Source organism: Bombina bombina, chromosome 6 (genome assembly GCF_027579735.1).
Source record: "Bombina bombina isolate aBomBom1 chromosome 6, aBomBom1.pri, whole genome shotgun sequence".
In the NCBI taxonomy this organism is placed as follows: Eukaryota; Metazoa; Chordata; class Amphibia; order Anura; family Bombinatoridae; genus Bombina; species Bombina bombina.
In genome coordinates, this window is record NC_069504.1 from 989,386,496 (window position 1) to 989,409,021 (window position 22,526).

At 40.3% G+C, this 22,526-nt stretch overlaps 1 protein-coding gene across 2 annotated transcripts in view; it reads right to left on the reverse strand.

Moving 5' to 3' along the window:
- The window catches only part of DCTN4 (dynactin subunit 4), a 110,827-nt gene that overhangs the window by 19,437 nt on the left and 68,864 nt on the right, over positions 1-22,526 (reverse strand). The window lies entirely within an intron of this gene.

The following is a 22,526-nucleotide window of genomic DNA, read 5'->3' on the forward strand; positions in this document are numbered from 1 at the left end:
CTCCTGCGGTTATTCCAGAAGTCTTTCCTGTTCCTAATGCTATTTCTGCAGTAATTGCTAAGGAATGGGATAGATTGGGTAATTCATTTACTCCTTCTAAACGTTTTAAGCAATTATATCCTGTTCCGCCTGACAGGTTAGAATTTTGGGACAAAATCCCTAAAGTTGATGGGGCTATTTCTACCCTTGCTAAACGTACTACCATTCCTACATCAGATGGTACCTCGTTTAAGGACCCTTTAGATAGAAAAATTGAATCTTTTCTAAGAAAAGCTTATCTATGTTCAGGTAATCTTCTTAGACCTGCTATATCATTGGCTGATGTTGCTGCAGCTTCAACTTTTTGGTTGGAAACTCTAGCGCAACAAGTATCAAATCGTGATTCTCATGATATTATTATTCTTCTCCAGCATGCTAATAATTTCATCTGTGATGCCATTTTTGATATTATTAGAGTTGATGTTAGATTTATGTCTCTGGCTATCTTAGCCAGAAGAGCTTTATGGCTTAAGACTTGGAATGCTGATATGGCTTCTAAATCAACTCTACTTTCCATTTCTTTCCAGGGAAACAAATTATTTGGTTCTCAGTTGGATTCTATTATTTCAACTGTTACTGGTGGGAAAGGAACTTTTTTACCACAGGATAAAAAGTCTAAAGGTAAAAACAGGGCTAACAATCGTTTTCGTTCCTTTCGTTTCAACAAAGAACAAAAGCCTGATCCTTCGTCCTCAGGAGCAGTTTCAGTTTGGAAACCATCTCCAGTCTGGAATAAATCCAAGCCTGCTAGAAAGGCAAAGCCTGCTTCTAAGTTCACATGAAGGTACGGCCCTCATTCCAGTTCAGCTGGTAGGGGGCAGGTTACGTTTTTTCAAAGAAATTTGGATCAATTCTGTTCACAATCTTTGGATTCAGAACATTGTTTCAGAAGGGTACAGAATTGGTTTCAAGATGAGACCTCCTGCAAAGAGATTTTTTCTTTCCCATGTCCCAGTAAATCCAGTGAAAGCTCAAGCATTTCTGAATTGTGTTTCAGATCTAGAGTTGGCTGGAGTAATTATGCCAGTTCCAGTTCCGGAACAGGGGATGGGGTTTTATTCAAATCTCTTCATTGTACCAAAGAAGGAGAATTCCTTCAGACCAGTTCTGGATCTAAAATTATTGAATCGTTATGTAAGGATACCAACGTTCAAGATGGTAACTGTAAGGACTATATTGCCTTTTGTTCAGCAAGGGAATTATATGTCCACAATAGATTTACAGGATGCATATCTGCATATTCCGATTCATCCAGATCATTATCAGTTCCTGAGATTCTCTTTTCTAGACAAGCATTACCAATTTGTGGCTCTACCGTTTGGCCTTGCTACAGCTCCAAGAATTTTCACAAAGATTCTCGGTGCCCTTCTGTCTGTAATCAGAGAACAGGGTATTGTGGTATTTCCTTATTTGGACGATATCTTGGTACTTGCTCCGTCTTTACATTTAGCAGAGTCTCATACGAATCGACTTGTGTTGTTTCTTCAAGATCATGGTTGGAGGATCAATTTACCAAAAAGTTCTTTGATTCCTCAAACAAGGGTAACCTTTCTGGGTTTCCAGATAGATTCAGTGTCCATGACTTTGTCTTTAACAGACAAGAGACGTCTAAAATTGATTACAGCCTGTCGAAACCTTCAGTCTCAATCATTCCCTTCGGTAGCCTTATGCATGGAAATTCTAGGTCTTATGACTGCTGCATCGGACGCGATCCCCTTTGCTCGTTTTCACATGCGACCTCTTCAGCTCTGTATGCTGAACCAATGGTGCAGGGATTACACGAAGATATATCAATTAATATCTTTAAAACCGATTGTTCGGCACTCTCTAACGTGGTGGACAGATCACCATCGTTTAATTCAGGGGGCTTCTTTTGTTCTTCCGACCTGGACTGTAATTTCAACAGATGCAAGTCTCACAGGTTGGGGAGCTGTGTGGGGATCTCTGACAGCACAAGGAGTTTGGGAATCTCAGGAGGTGAGATTAACGATCAATATCTTGGAACTCCGTGCAGTTTTCAGAGCTCTTCAGTTTTGGCCTCTTCTGAAGAGAGAATCGTTCATTTGTTTTCAGACAGACAATGTCACAACTGTGGCATACATCAATCATCAAGGAGGGACTCACAGTCCTCTGGCTATGAAAGAAGTATCTCGAATTTTGGTTTGGGCGGAATCCAGCTCCTGTCTAATCTCTGCGGTTCATATCCCAGGTGTAGACAATTGGGAAGCGGATTATCTCAGTCGCCAAACGTTGCATCCGGGCGAATGGTGTCTTCACCCAGAGGTATTTCTTCAGATTGTTCAAATGTGGGGGCTCCCAGAGATAGATCTGATGGCCTCTCATCTAAACAAGAAACTTCCCAGGTATCTGTCCAGATCCCGGGATCCTCAGGCGGAGGCAGTGGATGCATTATCACTTCCTTGGAAGTATCATCCTGCCTATATCTTTCCGCCTCTAGTTCTTCTTCCAAGAGTAATCTCCAAGATTCTGAGGGAATGCTCGTTTGTTCTGCTAATAGCTCCGGCATGGCCTCACAGGTTTTGGTATGCGGATCTTGTCCGGATGGCATCTTGCCAACCATGGACTCTTCCGTTAAGACCAGACCTTCTGTCTCAAGGTCCTTTTTTCCATCCGGATCTGAAATCCTTAAATTTAAAGGTATGGAGATTGAACGCTTGATTCTTGGTCATAGAGGTTTCTCTGACTCCGTGATTAATACTATGTTACAGGCTCGTAAATCTGTATCTCGAGAGATATATTATAGAGTCTGGAAGACTTATATTTCTTGGTGTCTTTCTCATCATTTTTCTTGGCATTCTTTTAGAATACCGAGAATTTTACAGTTTCTTCAGGATGGTTTAGATAAGGGTTTGTCCGCGAGTTCTTTGAAAGGACAAATCTCCGCTCTTTCTGTTCTTTTTCACAGAAAGATTGCTATTCTTCCTGATATTCTTTGTTTTGTACAAGCTTTGGTTCGTATAAAACCTGTCATTAAGTCAATTTCTCCTCCATGGAGTTTGAATTTGGTTTTGGGAGCTCTTCAAGCTCCTCCGTTTGAACCTATGCATTCATTGGACATTAAATTACTTTCTTGGAAAGTTTTGTTCCTTTTGGCCATCTCTTCTGCTAGAAGAGTTTCTGAATTATCTGCTCTTTCGTGTGAGTCTCCTTTTCTGATTTTTCATCAGGATAAGGCGGTGTTGCGAACTTCTTTTGAATTTTTACCTAAAGTTGTGAATTCCAACAACATTAGTAGAGAAATTGTGGTTCCTTCATTATGTCCTAATCCTAAGAATTCTAAGGAGAAATCATTGCATTCTTTGGATGTTGTTAGAGCTTTGAAATATTATGTTGAAGCTACGAAATCTTTTCGTAAGACTTCTAGTCTATTTGTTATCTTTTCCGGTTCTAGGAAAGGCCAGAAAGCTTCTGCCATTTCTTTGGCATCTTGGTTGAAATCTTTAATTCATCTTGCCTATGTTGAGTCGGGTAAAATTCCGCCTCAAAGAATTACAGCTCATTCTACTAGGTCAGTTTCTACTTCCTGGGCGTTTAGGAATGAAGCTTCGGTTGACCAGATCTGCAAAGCAGCAACTTGGTCCTCTTTGCATACTTTTACTAAATTCTACCATTTTGATGTATTTTCTTCTTCTGAAGCAGTTTTTGGTAGAAAAGTTCTTCAGGCAGCGGTTTCAGTTTGAATCTTCTGCTTATGTTTTTTGTTAAACTTTATTTTGGGTGTGGATTATTTTCAGCAGGAATTGGCTGTCTTTATTTTATCCCTCCCTCTCTAGTGACTCTTGTGTGGAAAGATCCACATCTTGGGTAGTCATTATCCCATACGTCACTAGCTCATGGACTCTTGTTAATTACATGAAAGAAAAACATAATTTATGTAAGAACTTACCTGATAAATTCATTTCTTTCATATTAACAAGAGTCCATGAGCTAGTGACGTATGGGATATACATTCCTACCAGGAGGGGCAAAGTTTCCCAAACCTTAAAATGCCTATAAATACACCCCTCACCACACCCACAAATCAGTTTAACGAATAGCCAAGAAGTGGGGTGATAAGAAAAAGTGCGAAGCATATAAAATAAGGAATTGGAATAATTGTGCTTTATACAAAAAAATCATAACCACCACAAAAAAGGGTGGGCCTCATGGACTCTTGTTAATATGAAAGAAATGAATTTATCAGGTAAGTTCTTACATAAATTATGTTTTCTTTCATGTAATTAACAAGAGTCCATGAGCTAGTGACGTATGGGATAATGACTACCCAAGATGTGGATCTTTCCACACAAGAGTCACTAGAGAGGGAGGGATAAAATAAAGACAGCCAATTCCTGCTGAAAATAATCCACACCCAAAATAAAGTTTAACAAAAAACATAAGCAGAAGATTCAAACTGAAACCGCTGCCTGAAGAACTTTTCTACCAAAAACTGCTTCAGAAGAAGAAAATACATCAAAATGGTAGAATTTAGTAAAAGTATGCAAAGAAGACCAAGTTGCTGCTTTGCAGGTCTGGTCAACCGAAGCTTCATTCCTAAACGCCCAGGAAGTAGATACTGACCTAGTAGAATGAGCTGTAATTCTTTGAGGCGGAGTTTTACCCGACTCAACATAGGCAAGATGAATTAAAGATTTCAACCAAGATGCCAAAGAAATGGCAGAAGCTTTCTGGCCTTTCCTAGAACCGGAAAAGATAACAAATAGACTAGAAGTCTTACGGAAAGATTTCGTAGCTTCAACATAATATTTCAAAGCTCTAACAACATCCAAAGAATGCAATGATTTCTCCTTAGAATTCTTAGGATTAGGACATAATGAAGGAACCACAATTTCTCTACTAATGTTGTTGGAATTCACAACTTTAGGTAAAAATTCAAAAGAAGTTCGCAACACCGCCTTATCCTGATGAAAAATCAGAAAAGGAGACTCACACGAAAGAGCAGATAATTCAGAAACTCTTCTAGCAGAAGAGATGGCCAAAAGGAACAAAACTTTCCAAGAAAGTAATTTAATGTCCAATGAATGCATAGGTTCAAACGGAGGAGCTTGAAGAGCTCCCAGAACCAAATTCAAACTCCAAGGAGGAGAAATTGACTTAATGACAGGTTTTATACGAACCAAAGCTTGTACAAAACAATGAATATCAGGAAGAATAGCAATCTTTCTGTGAAAAAGAACAGAAAGAGCAGAGATTTGTCCTTTCAAAGAACTTGCGGACAAACCCTTATCCAAACCATCCTGAAGAAATTGTAAAATTCTCGGTATTCTAAAAGAATGCCAAGAAAAATGATGAGAAAGACACCATGAAATATAAGTCTTCCAGACTCTATAATATATCTCTCGAGATACAGATTTACGAGCCTGTAACATAGTATTAATCACGGAGTCAGAGAAACCTCTATGACCAAGAATCAAGCGTTCAATCTCCATACCTTTAAATTTAAGGATTTCAGATCCGGATGGAAAAAAAGGACCTTGTGACAGAAGGTCTGGTCTTAACGGAAGAGTCCATGGCTGGCAAGATGCCATCCGGACAAGATCCGCATACCAAAACCTGTGAGGCCATGCCGGAGCTATTAGCAGAACAAACGAGCATTCCCTCAGAATCTTGGAGATTACTCTTGGAAGAAGAACTAGAGGCGGAAAGATATAGGCAGGATGATACTTCCAAGGAAGTGATAATGCATCCACTGCCTCCGCCTGAGGATCCCGAGATCTGGACAGATACCTGGGAAGTTTCTTGTTTAGATGAGAGGCCATCAGATCTATCTCTGGGAGCCCCCACAATTGAACAATCTGAAGAAATACCTCTGGTTGAAGAGACCATTCGCCCGGATGCAACGTTTGGCGACTGAGATAATCCGCTTCCCAATTGTCTACACCTGGGATATGAACCGCAGAGATTAGACAGGAGCTGGATTCCGCCCAAACCAAAATTCGAGATACTTCTTTCATAGCCAGAGGACTGTGAGTCCCTCCTTGATGATTGATGTATGCCACAGTTGTGACATTGTCTGTCTGAAAACAAATGAACGATTCTCTCTTCAGAAGAGGCCAAAACTGAAGAGCTCTGAAAATTGCACGGAGTTCCAAAATATTGATCGGTAATCTCACCTCCTGAGATTCCCAAACTCCTTGTGCCGTCAGAGATCCCCACACAGCTCCCCAACCTGTGAGACTTGCATCTGTTGAAATTACAGTCCAGGTCGGAAGAACAAAAGAAGCCCCCTGAATTAAACGATGGTGATTTGTCCACCACGTTAGAGAGTGTCGAACAATCGGTTTTAAAGATATTAATTGAGATATCTTCGTGTAATCCCTGCACCATTGGTTCAGCATACAGAGCTGAAGAGGTCGCATGTGAAAACGAGCAAAGGGGATCGCGTCCGATGCAGCAGTCATAAGACCTAGAATTTCCATGCATAAGGCTACCGAAGGGAATGATTGTGACTGAAGGTTTCGACAAGCTGTAATCAATTTTAGACGTCTCTTGTCTGTTAAAGACAGAGTCATGGACACTGAATCTATCTGGAAACCCAGAAAGGTTACCCTTGTTTGAGGAATCAAAGAACTTTTTGGTAAATTGATCCTCCAACCATGATCTTGAAGAAACAACAAGTCGATTCGTATGAGACTCTGCTAAATGTAAAGACGGAGCAAGTACCAAGATATCGTCCAAATAAGGAAATACCACAATACCCTGTTCTCTGATTACAGACAGAAGGGCACCGAGAATCTTTGTGAAAATTCTTGGAGCTGTAGCAAGGCCAAACGGTAGCGCCACAAATTGGTAATGCTTGTCTAGAAAAGAGAATCTCAGGAACTGATAATGATCTGGATGAATCGGAATATGCAGATATGCATCCTGTAAATCTATTGTGGACATATAATTCCCTTGCTGAACAAAAGGCAATATAGTCCTTACAGTTACCATCTTGAACGTTGGTATCCTTACATAACGATTCAATAATTTTAGATCCAGAACTGGTCTGAAGGAATTCTCCTTCTTTGGTACAATGAAGAGATTTGAATAAAACCCCATCCCCTGTTCCGGAACTGGAACTGGCATAATTACTCCAGCCAACTCTAGATCTGAAACACAATTCAGAAATGCTTGAGCTTTCACTGGATTTACTGGGACATGGGAAAGAAAAAATCTCTTTGCAGGAGGTCTCATCTTGAAACCAATTCTGTACCCTTCTGAAACAATGTTCTGAATCCAAAGATTGTGAACAGATTTGATCCAAATTTCTTTGAAAAAACGTAACCTGCCCCCTACCAGCTGAACTGGAATGAGGGCCGTACCTTCATGTGAACTTAGAAGCAGGCTTTGCCTTTCTAGCAGGCTTGGATTTATTCCAGACTGGGGATGGTTTCCAAACTGAAACTGCTCCTGAGGACGAAGGATCAGGCTTTTGTTCTTTGTTGAAACGAAAGGAACGAAAACGATTGTTAGCCCTGTTTTTACCTTTAGACTTTTTATCCTGTGGTAAAAAAGTTCCTTTCCCACCAGTAACAGTTGAAATAATAGAATCCAACTGAGAACCAAATAATTTATTTCCCTGGAAAGAAATGGAAAGTAGAGTTGATTTAGAAGCCATATCAGCATTCCAAGTCTTAAGCCATAAAGCTCTTCTGGCTAAGATAGCCAGAGACATAAATCTAACATCAACTCTAATAATATCAAAAATGGCATCACAGATGAAATTATTAGCATGCTGGAGAAGAATAATAATATCATGAGAATCACGATTTGTTACTTGTTGCGCTAGAGTTTCCAACCAAAAAGTTGAAGCTGCAGCAACATCAGCCAATGATATAGCAGGTCTAAGAAGATTACCTGAACATAGATAAGCTTTTCTTAGAAAAGATTCAATTTTTCTATCTAAAGGATCCTTAAACGAGGTACCATCTGATGTAGGAATGGTAGTACGTTTAGCAAGGGTAGAAATAGCCCCATCAACTTTAGGGATTTTGTCCCAAAATTCTAATCTGTCAGGCGGAACAGGATATAATTGCTTAAAACGTTTAGAAGGAGTAAATGAATTACCCAATCTATCCCATTCCTTAGCAATTACTGCAGAAATAGCATTAGGAACAGGAAAGACTTCTGGAATAACCGCAGGAGCTTTAAAAACCTTATCCAAACGTATAGAATTAGTATCAAGAGGACTAGAATCCTCTATTTCTAAAGCAATTAGTACTTCTTTAAGTAAAGAGCGAATAAATTCCATCTTAAATAAATATGAAGATTTATCAGCATCAATCTCTGAGACAGAATCCTCTGAACCAGAAGAGTCCAAAGAATCAGAATGATGGTGTTCATTTAAAAATTCATCTGTAGAGAGAGAAGATTTAAAAGACTTTTTACGTTTACTAGAAGGAGAAATAACAGACAAAGCCTTCTTTATGGATTCAGAAACAAAATCTCTTATGTTATCAGGAACATTCTGCACCTTAGAAGTTGAGGGAACTGCAACAGGCAATGGTACATCACTAAAGGAAATATTATCTGCATTAACAAGTTTGTCATGACATTTAATACAAACAACAGCTGGAGGAATAGCTACCAAAAGTTTACAGCAGATACACTTAGCTTTGGTAGATCCAGCAGGCAGAGGTTTTCCTGTAGTATCTTCTGGCTCAGATGCAACGTGAGACATCTTGCAATATGTAAGAGAAAAAAACAACATATAAAGCAAAATAGATCAAATTCCTTATAAGACAGTTTCAGGAATGGGAAAAAAATGCCAAACATCAAGCTTCTAGCAACCAGAAGCAAATGAAAAATGAGACTGAAATAATGTGGAGACAAAAGCGACGCCCATATTTTTTGGCGCCAAATAAGACGCCCACATTATTTGGCGCCTAAATGCTTTTGGCGCCAAAAATGACGCCACATCCGGAACGCCGACATTTTTGGCGCAAAATAACGTCAAAAAAATGACGCAACTTCCGGCGACACGTATGACGCCGGAAACGGAAATGAATTTTTGCGCCAAAAAAGTCCGCGCCAAGAATGACGCAATAAAATGAAGCATTTTCAGCCCCCGCGAGCCTAACAGCCCACAGGGAAAAAAATCAAATTTTTGAGGTAAGAAAAATATGATAATTAAAGCATAATCCCAAATATGAAACTGACTGTCTGGAAATAAGGAAAGTTGAACATTCTGAGTCAAGGCAAATAAATGTTTGAATACATATATTTAGAACTTTATAAATAAAGTGCCCAACCATAGCTTAGAGTGTCACAGAAAATAAGACTTACTTACCCCAGGACACTCATCTACATGTTTGTAGAAAGCCAAACCAGTACTGAAACGAGAATCAGTAGAGGAAATGGTAAATATAAGAGTATATCGTCGATCTGAAAAGGGAGGTAAGAGATGAATCTCTACGACCGATAACAGAGAACCTTATGAAATAGACCCCGTAGAAGGAGATCACTGCATTCAATAGGCAATACTCTCCTCACATCCCTCTGACATTCACTGCACGCTGAGAGGAAAACCGGACTCCAACTTGCTGCGGAGCGCATATCAACGTAGAATCTAGCACAAACTTACTTCACCACCTCCCTTGGAGGCAAAGTTTGTAAAACTGATTTGTGGGTGTGGTGAGGGGTGTATTTATAGGCATTTTAAGGTTTGGGAAACTTTGCCCCTCCTGGTAGGAATGTATATCCCATACGTCACTAGCTCATGGACTCTTGTTAATTACATGAAAGAAACATAATTTATGTAAGAACTTACCTGATAAATTCATTTCTTTCATATTAACAAGAGTCCATGAGGCCCACCCTTTTTTGTGGTGGTTATGATTTTTTTGTATAAAGCACAATTATTCCAATTCCTTATTTTATATGCTTCGCACTTTTTTTCTTATCACCCCACTTCTTGGCTATTCGTTAAACTGATTTGTGGGTGTGGTGAGGGGTGTATTTATAGGCATTTTTAAGGTTTGGGAAACTTTGCCCCTCCTGGTAGGAATGTATATCCCATACGTCACTAGCTCATGGACTCTTGTTAATATGAAAGAAATGAATTTATCAGGTAAGTTCTTACATAAATTATGTTTTCTTGGCCTGCTTACCTTTGTTCCAGCCTTGCATTGGCCTCCAGGCTGGCTTGGCTTGAGAAGAATTACCCTCTTGCTTAGAGGACGTAGCACTTGGGGCTGGTCCGTTTCTGCGAAAGGGACGAAAATTAGGTTTATTTTTGGCCTTGAAAGACCTATCCTGAGGAAGGGCGTGGCCCTTGCCCCCAGTGATATCAGAAATAATCTCTTTCAAGTCAGGGCCAAACAGCGTTTTCCCCTTGAAAGGAATGTTAAGCAATTTGTTCTTGGAAGACGCATCCGCTGACCAAGATTTTAGCCAAAGCGCTCTGCGCGCCACAATAGCAAACCCAGAATTTTTCGCCGCTAATCTAGCCAATTGCAAAGTGGCGTCTAGGGTGAAAGAGTTAGCCAATTTGAGAGCATGAATTCTGTCCAAAATCTCCTCATAAGAAGAATCTTTATTGAGCGCCTTTTCTAGTTCATCGAACCAGAAACACGCTGCTGTAGTGACAGGAACAATGCATGAAATTGGTTGTAGAAGGTAACCTTGCTGAACAAACATCTTTTTAAGCAAACCCTCTAATTTTTTATCCATAGGATCTTTGAAAGCACAACTATCTTCTATGGGTATAGTGGTGCGTTTGTTTAGAGTAGAAACCGCCCCCTCGACCTTGGGGACTGTCTGCCATAAGTCCTTTCTGGGGTCGACCATAGGAAACAATTTCTTAAATATAGGGGGAGGGACGAAAGGTATGCCGGGCCTTTCCCATTCTTTGTTTACAATGTCCCCCACCCGCTTGGGTATAGGAAAAGCTTCGGGGGGCCCCGGGACCTCTAGGAACTTGTCCATTTTACATAATTTCTCTGGAATGACCAAATTCTCACAATCATCCAGAGTAGATAACACCTCCTTAAGCAGGGCGCGGAGATGTTCCAATTTAAATTTGAATGTAATTACATCAGGTTCAGCTTGTTGAGAAATTTTCCCTGAATCTGAAATTTCTCCCTCAGACAAAACCTCCCTGGCCCCCTCAGATTGGTGTAGGGGCACTTCAGAACCAATATCATCAGCGTCCTCATGCTCTTCAGTATTTTCTAAAACAGAGCAGTCGCGCTTTCGCTGATAAGTGGGCATTTTGGCTAAAATGTTTTTGATAGAATTATCCATTACAGCCGTTAATTGTTGCATAGTAAGGAGTATTGGCGCACTAGATGTACTAGGGGCCTCCTGTGTGGGCAAGACTGGTGTAGACGAAGGAGGGGATGATGCAGTACCATGCTTACTCCCCTCACTTGAGGAATCATCTTGGGCATCATTTTCTCTAAATTTTGTGTCACATAAATCACATCTATTTAAATGAGAAGGAACCTTGGCTTCCCCACATACAGAATACAGTCTATCTGGTAGTTCAGACATGTTAAACAGGCATAAACTTGATAACAAAGTACAAAAAACGTTTTAAAATAAAACCGTTACTGTCACTTTAAATTTTAAACTGAACACACTTTATTACTGCAAATGTGAAAAAGTATGAAGGAATTGTTCAAAATTCACCAAAATTTCACCACAGTGTCTTAAAGCCTTAAAAGTATTGCACACCAAATTTGAAAGCTTTAACCCTTAAAATAACGGAACCGGAGCCGTTTTTATATTTAACCCCTTTACAGTCCCTGGTATCTGCTTTGCTGAGACCCAACCAAGCCCAAAGGGGAATACGATACCAAATGACGCCTTCAGAAAGTCTTTTCTATGTATCAGAGCTCCTCACACATGCATCTGCATGTCATGCTTCCCAAAAACAAGTGCGCAATAGAGGCGCGAAAATGAGGCTCTGCCTATGATTAGGGAAAGCCCCTAGAGAATAAGGTGTCCAATACAGTGCCTGCCGGTTATTTTACATAATTCCCAAGAATAAAATAATTCCTCAAAGCTATGAAGTATTAAAATATGCTTATATATCAATCGTTTTAGCCCAGAAAATGTCTACAGTCTTAAAAGCCCTTGTGAAGCCCTTTTTTTCTTATGTAATAAAAATGGCTTACCGGATCCCATAGGGAAAATGACAGCTTCCAGCATTACATCGTCTTGTTAGAAATGTGTCATACCTCAAGCAGCAAAAGTCTGCTCACTGTTTCTCCCAACTGAAGTTAATTCCTCTCAACAGTCCTGTGTGGAAACAGCCATCGATTTTAGTAACGGTTGCTAAAATCATTTTCCTCTTACAAACAGAAATCTTCATCACCTTTCTGTTTCAGAGTAAATAGTACATACCAGCACTATTTTAAAATAACAAACTCTTGATTGAATAATAAAAACTACAGTTAAACACCAAAAAACTCTAAGCCATCTCCGTGGAGATGTTGCCTGTACAACGGCAAAGAGAATGACTGGGGAAGGCGGAGCCTAGGAGGGATCATGTGACCAGCTTTGCTGGGCTCTTTGCCATTTCCTGTTGGGGAAGAGAATATCCCACAAGTAAGGATGACGCCGTGGACCGGACACACCTATGTTGGAGAAAGTAAATACTAAGTGGAACAAAGATCTAGTAGGAAACATAGGTTATTGACAAGAGTAACCTGATAGGGAATGGGGGTGGTTAGGGGGAGAGAGAAGAGGAAGAAGAGAAAAGGAAGGGAAGAAAAAAAAAAAAAGGGGGGGGGGGGGGAAGAGGGGTTGAGGGAAGGGGAGGCAGTCCAGCTACATGTAGGAAAACTCGCATCAAGCCAAGGTACCCCAGCCTTAAGTGCTTGAGGGTTTTAAAGTTTATCTAACTGTTTCCATACTTCCCATATCTGCGAGTATAGCAGTAGTTTATTATGTTGAGTGAAAATTGGGTCTTCCATAGGTTCTAGATAGGTCATTATTTTAACTACGTCACCCCAGGTAGGAAGCGTCTTTTGCTTCCAAAGCCTGGCTATCGACAGTATAGCTGCCATGAATAGGTATATGCCAAGGAGGTCAGTCGGGGTTGAAGAAGTTTTAATGTCCAAGTGAAAAAGAATGGTTTGCGGAGTAGTCCTTAGTAGGGAGTCCAATTTAGTACATTTGTGTGAGATCTCAGTCCAGAAAGGTTGCAGTGCGGGACACTCCCACCATATGTGGGCCAGCGAGCCCACCAACCCACACCCTCTCCGACACAGCAGGGAATTTAGGGGAGAAATTTTGAAAAGCCTGAGGTGTGAGATGCCACTGTGTGCAGACTTTGATATATAATTCTAGTAGGGTGATACAATGAAGGGCCTGCCTGGTAAGTGCAACAGCTCTGGACTACTCGCCCTGCTCCACATGGAAGTGAAGGGCTCTCTCCCAGGCCATAATGTAGGCTGATTTGTAAAAGGTAGGGGGGTTCAACAGATCCCTATAGGAAATCGATAGCGCTCGGGGAACCTTGATGCTATTAGCCCATCTTTTCTCCCAGTTGGTAGGTTCATGCAGCGGTTGATCAAGAAAACCCCACGATCTCAGCAAACTGCGGAGTCTCCAGAATTCAAACCGCAAGTGTTGTGGTGGGTTGTAGATAGAGTAGAACTGCATTGTCGTAATGAAGTGCCCGTTAGGAAACAGGTCGGCTATGCAATTTATACCAGAGTCTTGCCATAGAATCGGATGAGAGTCCTTAAGGGCTGCGAGAAGGCCTGCAAGAGAATGAATGGGGGAAGGATGAGGAGCTATTTGTGGCAGCAAGCGGATTCTATCCCACAAGCGAAGAGCATGCAAGATAATGATGTTTTGGATCTTGAAAGAGGATCTAACATGTGTGGGTAGCCATATAAGATCCAGTAACATGAGTAAGCTAGGTAGTGTTGCTTGTTCTAGAATCTTCCATTTACTATTACAGGATTCCGTATTCCAAGAGAGAATATGGGCTAGCCTTGAAGCTTTGTGATAAAAGGTTAAGTTGGGGGTGCCCACGCCCCCATTGAGGAGCGGTTGTTGCATTATTCTCGTGGCTACTCTGGGATGTTTGTTCCTCCAGATATATCTATTACAAACTAACTGAAATTTAACTATGAGGGATTTAGGTACGGAAATGGGAAGTAAACAAAAAAGTTTCGTAAGTTTGGGGAGCAGTACCATCTTTAACGCTGCTATGCGTCCCATCCAGGAGATGCAAGGAACACTCCACTTGTCAACGTTTTTTTGAAAATGTTGTAGGAGGGGGTAGAAATTGTACTCAATAATAGTAGAAGTGTTACAAGAAAGGAATACTCCTAGGTGCTTGAGCCTTTGTTGAGACCAATTAAAAGCATATGTTCTCTTAAGTTCTGCAAGTTCTCTATCTGGTACATTAATGATATAGGAGTCAGTTTTGCTAACATTGAGTTTGTAAAAGCTAATTTGGTCAAAATGATGTAGTAAGTTAAAGAGGACGGGAAGGGAATGGGAAGGGTTCCCTAAAAATAAATTCAAATCATCTGCAAATAGTGCCATTTTTTGCATCGTCCCTGCAATCTCTACCCCTTGGATATTCCGATTACTCCTAATTGCCTCAGCAAGTGGCTCCATAATAAGAGTAAATAGCAGTGGAGATAGGGGACACCTCTGCCTTGTTCCATTCGTGATGGGGAATATGGGGGAATGGAATCCAAGACCCCTCACAGAAGCTGAGGGGGTGGAATATAATGCTTTAACACATGAGTGAAAATACGGAGGGAAACCAAATTTGCCCAGGTAGGCCCAGTTTACCCGATCGAAGGCCTTTTCGGCGTCAAGTGCTAGGGTTGTACAAGGGAGGCCTAGCCTTTTACCTTGAAAATAAATGTTGAGAATTCGCCAGGTGTTATCCGGACCTTCTCTGCCAGGGGTGAAACCTACTTGGTTCCAATATATCAGTGAAGGTAGAACTTGGTTCAGTCTAGAGGCCATAAGTTTAGCTAGGATCTTCATATCTGTATTAATTAACGAGATGGGACAGAAGTGTTCACATGTGTTAGGAGTTTTACCCGGTTTTGGAATGGTTACTATAACTGCCTCTAGTAGCTCAGATGGTAGAGAGCTATTTTGTCTGGCTAGCGAAAAGACTCTAGTAATCAAAGGGGAGAGTTCAGGGAGGAATGTTTTATAGAAAATGGCACTGTACCCATCTGGTCCTGGGGCTTTATGGGACTTCAGGGTTTTAATGGTTGAGACCACCTCCTCTACACAAAAGAGGGAATCAAGTAAGTCTTTCTGGACCTCCGATAGAGTTGGTAGGGAAAGTGAGTCTAGGAATTCCTGTATGTGATGTATGGATGGGATGTGGGAGTCTGGAGAGTTTTTTAAATTATACAAGGAGGAATAATAATTGGCAAAAGCCTTACCTATATCCACTGGTAGGCGGACTGTTCCGCTTAGTATTTTTATATATGGGATACGGGCTTCCGCAGTTCGTTGCCTGAGTTTGTTAGTTAATAACCGGTCCATTTTGATCCTTTTAGCATAAAAGGTTTGCTTAAATTGACAAATCTGCGCTCGATACCTTTTAGATTCCAGCGCCTCTATTTTTGATTTGATTACTTATATTTGGGACAATACTTGGGAATCTAGCGATGCCACATGAGAAGAGGTTAGGTCACGAAGGGATAGATGGAGTTGAGCTAGGGTCTCTCCTAGTTGCTTCTTATGCTCCGCTTTTAATTTGATAAATAACCCCCTAACATATGCCTTGAGGGTACCCCACAGACAAAAGTCATCAACTGACCCGTAGTCAGGCAATTTCTTTCTGTATATGTATAACACGCACTGGGGATTTGAGAAGATACTCTGGTAGCTTCCAAGAGGGTCTAGAGAACATGCAATTAGGGGCCCTCATGGACAACTGAACCGGGGAGTGGTCCGACCATGTGCAGTTAGGCATGTGTACAAACTGAGTGAGATCTAGTAATCTGAGTTCACAAAAAATATAATCAATTCTGGTATAGGTGTTATGGACTGTAGAGTAGTAGGAAGGGGTGGTGGGATCGCCAGGTGTCGAATAAATTATACTGAGCAATGAGATTAGCAAATTGTTTGGCGGTTCTGGAAGTTTAGGGGTCACACGGCCTGAGCTTTGGTGAGCGTCTGTCTAGGGTCGTATCAAGGACCATATTGAAGTCACCTGCTAAAAGTAGGTTTTGAGTCTTGTGAGTGGCTAGTATTTTTAGAAATTTTCTGAGAGCTTGAATTTGTCCGGAATGTGGTCCATAATAACTAGCTAAGGTGTATGGGACGTCATCTAGTTTACAGTTTAGAATTAGATATCTACCCCGGGGATCTTTGTGGGTTTCTAGCTTTTCAAATAGTATGTCCTTATGAATCAATATCGCAACGCCTCTCGATTTCCCTGGGAAAGAGGCTGTCTCTACTACCGGGTAGTGTTTATAGTTCAAGGGGATAGGCATGCCTTCCGCCCAATGAGTCTCTTGTAAAAAACATAATTTATGTAAGAACTTACCTGATAAATTAATTTCTTTCATATTAGCAAGAGTCCATGAGCTAGTGACGTATGGGATATACATTACTACCAGGAGGGGCAAAGTTTCCCAAACCTCAAAATGCCTATAAATACACCCCTCACCACACCCACAAATCAGTTTAACGCATAGTCAAGAAGTGGGGTCATAAGAAAAAAGTGCGAAAGCATAAAAAAAATAAGGAATTGGAATAATTGTGCTTTATACAAAAAAAATCATAACCACCACAAAAAGGGTGGGCCTCATGGACTCTTGCTAATATGAAAGAAATGAATTTATCAGGTAAGTTCTTACATAAATTATGTTTTCTTTCATGTAATTAGCAAGAGTCCATGAGCTAGTGAGGTATGGGATAATGACTACCCAAGATGTGGATCTTCCACGCAAGAGTCACTAGAGAGGGAGGGATAAAATAAAGACAGCCAATTCCGCTGAAAAATAATCCACACCCAAAACAAAGTTTAAATCTTATAATGAAAAAAACTGAAATTATAAGCAGAAGAATCAAACTGAAACAGCTGCCTGAAGTACTTTTCTACCAAAAACTGCTTCAGAAGAAGAAAACACATCAAAATGGTAGAATTTAGTAAAAGTATGCAAAGAAGACCAAGTTGCTGCTTTGCAAATCTGATCAACCGAAGCTTCATTCCTAAAACGCCCAGGAAGTAGAAACTGACCTAGTAGAATGAGCTGTAATCCTTTGAGGCGGAGTTTTACCCGACTCGACATAAGCATGATGAATCAAAGACTTTAACCAAGACGCCAAAGAAATGGCAGAGGAGTTCTGACCTTTCCTAGAACCGGAAAAGATAACAAATAGACTAGAAGTCTTTCGGAAATTTTTAGTAGCTTCAACATAATATTTCAAAGCTCTAACTACATCCAAAGAATGCAACGATCTTTCCTTAGAATTCTGAGGATTAGGACACAATGAAGGAACCACAATTTCTCTACTAATGTTGTTAGAATTCACAACCTTAGGTAAAAATTTAAAAGAAGTTCGCAACACCGCCTTATCCTGATGAAAAATCAGAAAAGGAGACTCACAAGAAAGAGCAGATAATTCAGAAACTCTTCTAGCAGAAGAGATGGCCAAAAGAAACAAAACTTTCCAAGAAAGTAATTTAATGTCCAGCGAATGCATAGATTCAAAAGGAGGAGCTTGAAGAGCCCCCAGAACCAAATTCAAACTCCAAGGAGGAGAAATTGACTTAATAACAGGTTTTATACGAACCAAAGCCTGTACAAAACAATGAATATCAGGAAGACTAGCAATCTTTCTGTGGAAAAGAACAGAAAGAGCAGAGATTTGTCCTTTCAAGGAACTTGCAGACAAACCTTTATCCAAACCATCCTGAAGAAACTGTAAAATTCTAGGAATTCTAAAAGAATGCCAAGAAAAATGATGAGAAAAACACCAAGAAATGTAAATATTCCAGACTCGATAATATATCTTCCTAGATACAGATTTACGAGCCTGTAACATAGTATTAATCACAGAGCCAGAGAAACCTCTATGACTGAGAATCAAGCGTTCAATCTCCATACCTTCAAATTTAAGGATTTGAGATCCTGATGGAAAAAAGGACCTTGCGATAGAAGGTCTGGTCTTAATGGAAGAGTCCACGGTTGGCAAGTGGCCATCCGGACAAGATCCGCATACCAAAACCTGTGAGGCCATGCTGGAGCCACCAGCAGAACAAACGAGCACTCCTTTAGAATCTTGGAAATCCCTCTTGGAAGGAGAACTAGAGGCGGAAAGATAGGCAGGATGATACTTCCAAGGAAGTGACAATGCATCCACTGCCTCCTCCTGAGGATCCCTGGATCTGGACAGATACCTGGGAAGTTTCTTTTTTAGATGAGAAGCCATCAGATCTATTTCTGGAAGTCCCCACATTTGAACAATCTGAAGAAATACCTCTGGGTGAAGAGACCATTTGCCCGGATGTAACGTTTGGCGACTGAGATAATCCGCTTCCCAATTGTCTATACCTGGGATATGAACCGCAGAAATTAGACAGGAGCTGGATTCCGCCCATACCAGTATTCGAGATACTTCTTTCATAGCCAGAGGACTGTGAGTCCCTCCTTGATGATTGACATATGCCACGGTCGTGACATTGTCCGTCTGAAAACAAATGAACTACTCTCTCTTTAGAAGAGGCCATGACTGAAAAGCTCTGAAAATTGCACAGAGTTCCAAAATGTTGATTGGTAATCTCACCTCCTGAGATTTCCAAACCCTTTGTGCTGTCAGAGACCCCCAAACAGCTCCCCAACCTGTCAGACTTGTATCTATTGAAATCACAGTCCAGGTTGGAAGAACAAAAGAAGCCCCATGAACTAAACGATGGTGGTCTGTCCACCACGTCAGAGAGTGTCGTACAATCGGATTTAAAGATATTAACTGTGATATCTTTGTATAATCCCTGCACCACTGGTTCAGCATACAGAGTTGAAGAGGTCGCATGTGAAAACGAGCAAAGGGGATCGCGTCCGATGCAGCAGTCATAAGACCTAGAATTTCCATGCATAAGGCTACCAAAGGGAATGATTGAGACTGAAGGTTTCGACAAGCTGAAACCAATTTTAGACGTCTCTTGTTTGTCAGAGACAGAGTCATGTACACTGAATCTATCTGGAAACCTAAAAAGGTTACCCTTGTCTGAGGAATCAATGAACTTTTTGGTAAATTGATCCTCCAACCATGTTCTTGAAGAAACAATACAAGTCGATTCGTATGAGATTCTGCTAAATGTGAAGACTGAGCAAGTACCAAGATATCGTCCAAATAAGGAAATACCACAATACCCTGTTCTCTGATTACAGACAGAAGGGCACCGAGAACCTTTGTAAAAATCCTTGGAGCTGTTGCTAGGCCAAACGGCAGAGCCACAAACTGGTAATGCTTGTCTAGGAAAGAGAATCTCAGAAACTGATAGTGATCTGGATGAATCGGAATATGCAGATATGCATCCTGTAAATCTATTGTGGACATATAATGCCCTTGCTGAACAAAAGGCAGAATAGTCCTTATAGTTACCATTTTGAATGTTGGTATCCTTACATAATGATTCAATATTTTTAAATCCAGAACTGGTCTGAAGGAATTCTCCTTCTTTGGTACAATGAAGAGATTTGAGTAAAACCCCAGCCCCTGTTCCAGAACTGGAACAATTACTCCAGCTAACTCTAGATCTGAAACACATTTCAGAAATGCTTGAACCTTCACTGGATCTAATGGGACACGGGAAAGAAAAAATCTTCTTGCAGGAGGCCTTATCTTGAAGCCTATTCTGTACCCTTGTGAAACAATGTTCTGAATCCAAAGATTGTGAATCGAATTGATCCAGATTTCTTTGAAAAATCGTAATCTGCCCCCTACCAGCTGGGCTGGAATGAGGGCCGCACCTTCATGTTGACTTGGGAGCTGGCTTTGGCTTTCTAAAAGGCTTGGATTTATTCCAGACTGGAGATGGTTTCCAAACTGATACCGCTCCTGTAGGGGAAGGATCAGACTTTTGTTCCTTATTGTGACGAAAGGAACGAAAACGATTAGTAGACCTAAATTTACCTTTAGATGTTTTATCCTGTGGTAAAAAAGTTCCTTTCCCCCCAGTAACAGTTGAAATAATGGAATCCAACTGTGAACCAAATAATTTATTACCCTGGAAAGAAAGGGAAAGCAAAGTTGATTTGGAAGACATATCAGCATTCCAAGTTTTAAGCCATAAAGCTCTTATAGCTAAAATAGCTAGAGACATATACCTGACATCAACCCTAATGATATCAAAGATGGCATCACAAATAAAATTATTAGCATGTTGAAGAAGATTAACAATGCTATGAGAATTATGATCTGTTACTTGCTGCGCTAAAGCTTCCAACCAAAAAGTTGAAGCTGCAGCAACATCCGCTAAAGATATAGCAGGTTTAAGAAGATTACCTGAACATAAGTAAGCTTTTCTTAGAAAGGATTCAATTTTTCTATCTAAAGGATCCTTAAAGGAAGTACTATCTGCCGTAGGAATAGTAGTAAGTTTAGCAAGAGTAGAGATAGCCCCATCGACCTTAGGGATTTTGTCCCAAAACTCTAATCTGTCAGATGGCACAGGATATAATTGCTTAAAACGTTTAGAAGGAGTAAATGAATTACCCAAATTATTCCATTCCCTGGAAATTACTTCAGAAATAGCATCAGGGACAGGAAAAACTTCTGGAATAACTACAGGAGATTTAAAAACCTTATTTAAACGTTTAGATTTAGTATCAAGAGGACCAGAATCCTCTATTTCTAATGCAATTAAGACTTCTTTAAGTAAAGAACGAATAAATTCCATTTTGAATAAATATGAAGATTTATCAGCATCAACCTCTGAAACAGAATCCTCTGAACCAGAGGAGTCAATATCAGAATCAGAATGATGATGTTCATTTAAAAATTCATCTGAAAAATGAGAAGTTTTAAAAGACCTTTTACGTTTACTAGAAGGAGGAATAACAGACATAGCCTTCTTAATGGATTTAGAAACAAAATCTCTTATGTTAACAGGAACACTCTGAGTATTAGATGTTGATGGAACAGCAACAGGTAATGTAACATTACTAAAGGAAATATTATCTGCATTAACAAGTTTGTCATGACATTCATTACAAACAACAGCTGGAGGAACAGATACCACAAGTTTACAGCAAATACACTTAACTTTGGTAGATCCAGCATCAGGCAGCGATTTTCCAGAAGTATCTTCTGATTCAGGATCAATCTGAGACATCTTGCAATATGTAAAAGAAAAAACAACATATAAAGCAAAATTGATCAAATTCCTTAAATGACAGTTTCAGGAATGGGAAAAAATGCCAGTGAACAAGCTTCTAGCAACCAGAAGCAACTAAACAATGAGACTTAAATAATGTGGAGACAATAATGACGCCCATATTTTTTGGCGCCAAAAAAGACGCCCACATTATTTGGCGCCTAAATGCTTTTAGCGCCAAAAATGACGCCACATCTGGTAACGCAAACATTTTTGGCGCAAAAACGTCAAAAATGACGCAACTTCCGGCGACAAGTATGATGCCGGAAATAACAAAGAAAAATTTTTGCGCCAAAAAAGTCAGCGCCAAGAATGACGCAATAAAATGAAGCATTTTCAGCCCCCGCAAGCCTAACAGCCCACTGGGAAAAAAGTCAAATTTTAAGGTAAGAAAAAAAAATGATTATTCAAATGCATTATCCCAAATAATGAAACTGACTGTCTGAAATAAGGAATATTGAACATCCTGAATCAAGGCAAATAAATGTTTAAACACAAATATTTAGAACTTTATATAAAAGTGCCCAACCATAGCTTAGAGTGTCACAAAAATAAGACTTACTTACCCCAGGACACTCATCTACATGTAGTAGAAAGCCAAACCAGTACTGAAACGAGAATCAGTAGAGGTAATGGTATATATAAGAGTATATCGTCGATCTGAAAAGGGAGGTAAGAGATGAATCTCTATGACCAATAACAGAGAACCTATGAAATAGACCCCGTAGAAGGAGATCATTGAATTCAAATAGGAAATACTCTCTTCACATCCCTCTGACATTCACTGCACGCTGAGAGGAAAACCGGGCTCCAACCTGCTGCGGAGCACATATCAACGTAGAATCTAGCACAAACTTACTTCACCACCTCCACAGGAGGCAAAGTTTGTAAAAACTGATTTGTGGGTGTGGTGAGGGGTGTATTTATAGGCATTTTGAGGTTTGGGAAACTTTGCCCCTCCTGGTAGGAATGTATATCCCATACGTCACTAGCTCATGGACTCTTGCTAATTACATGAAAGAAATACAACCTTAGACTTAGCGTGGGCGAGGTAGTTCATAAGCCTACTTATTTTGTTTGGCGTGTTAAGCCCTCTAATATTATGGGAGGTCAAGGCAGATATTTGACCCTTAAGGGAACTTGCCGATAATCCCTT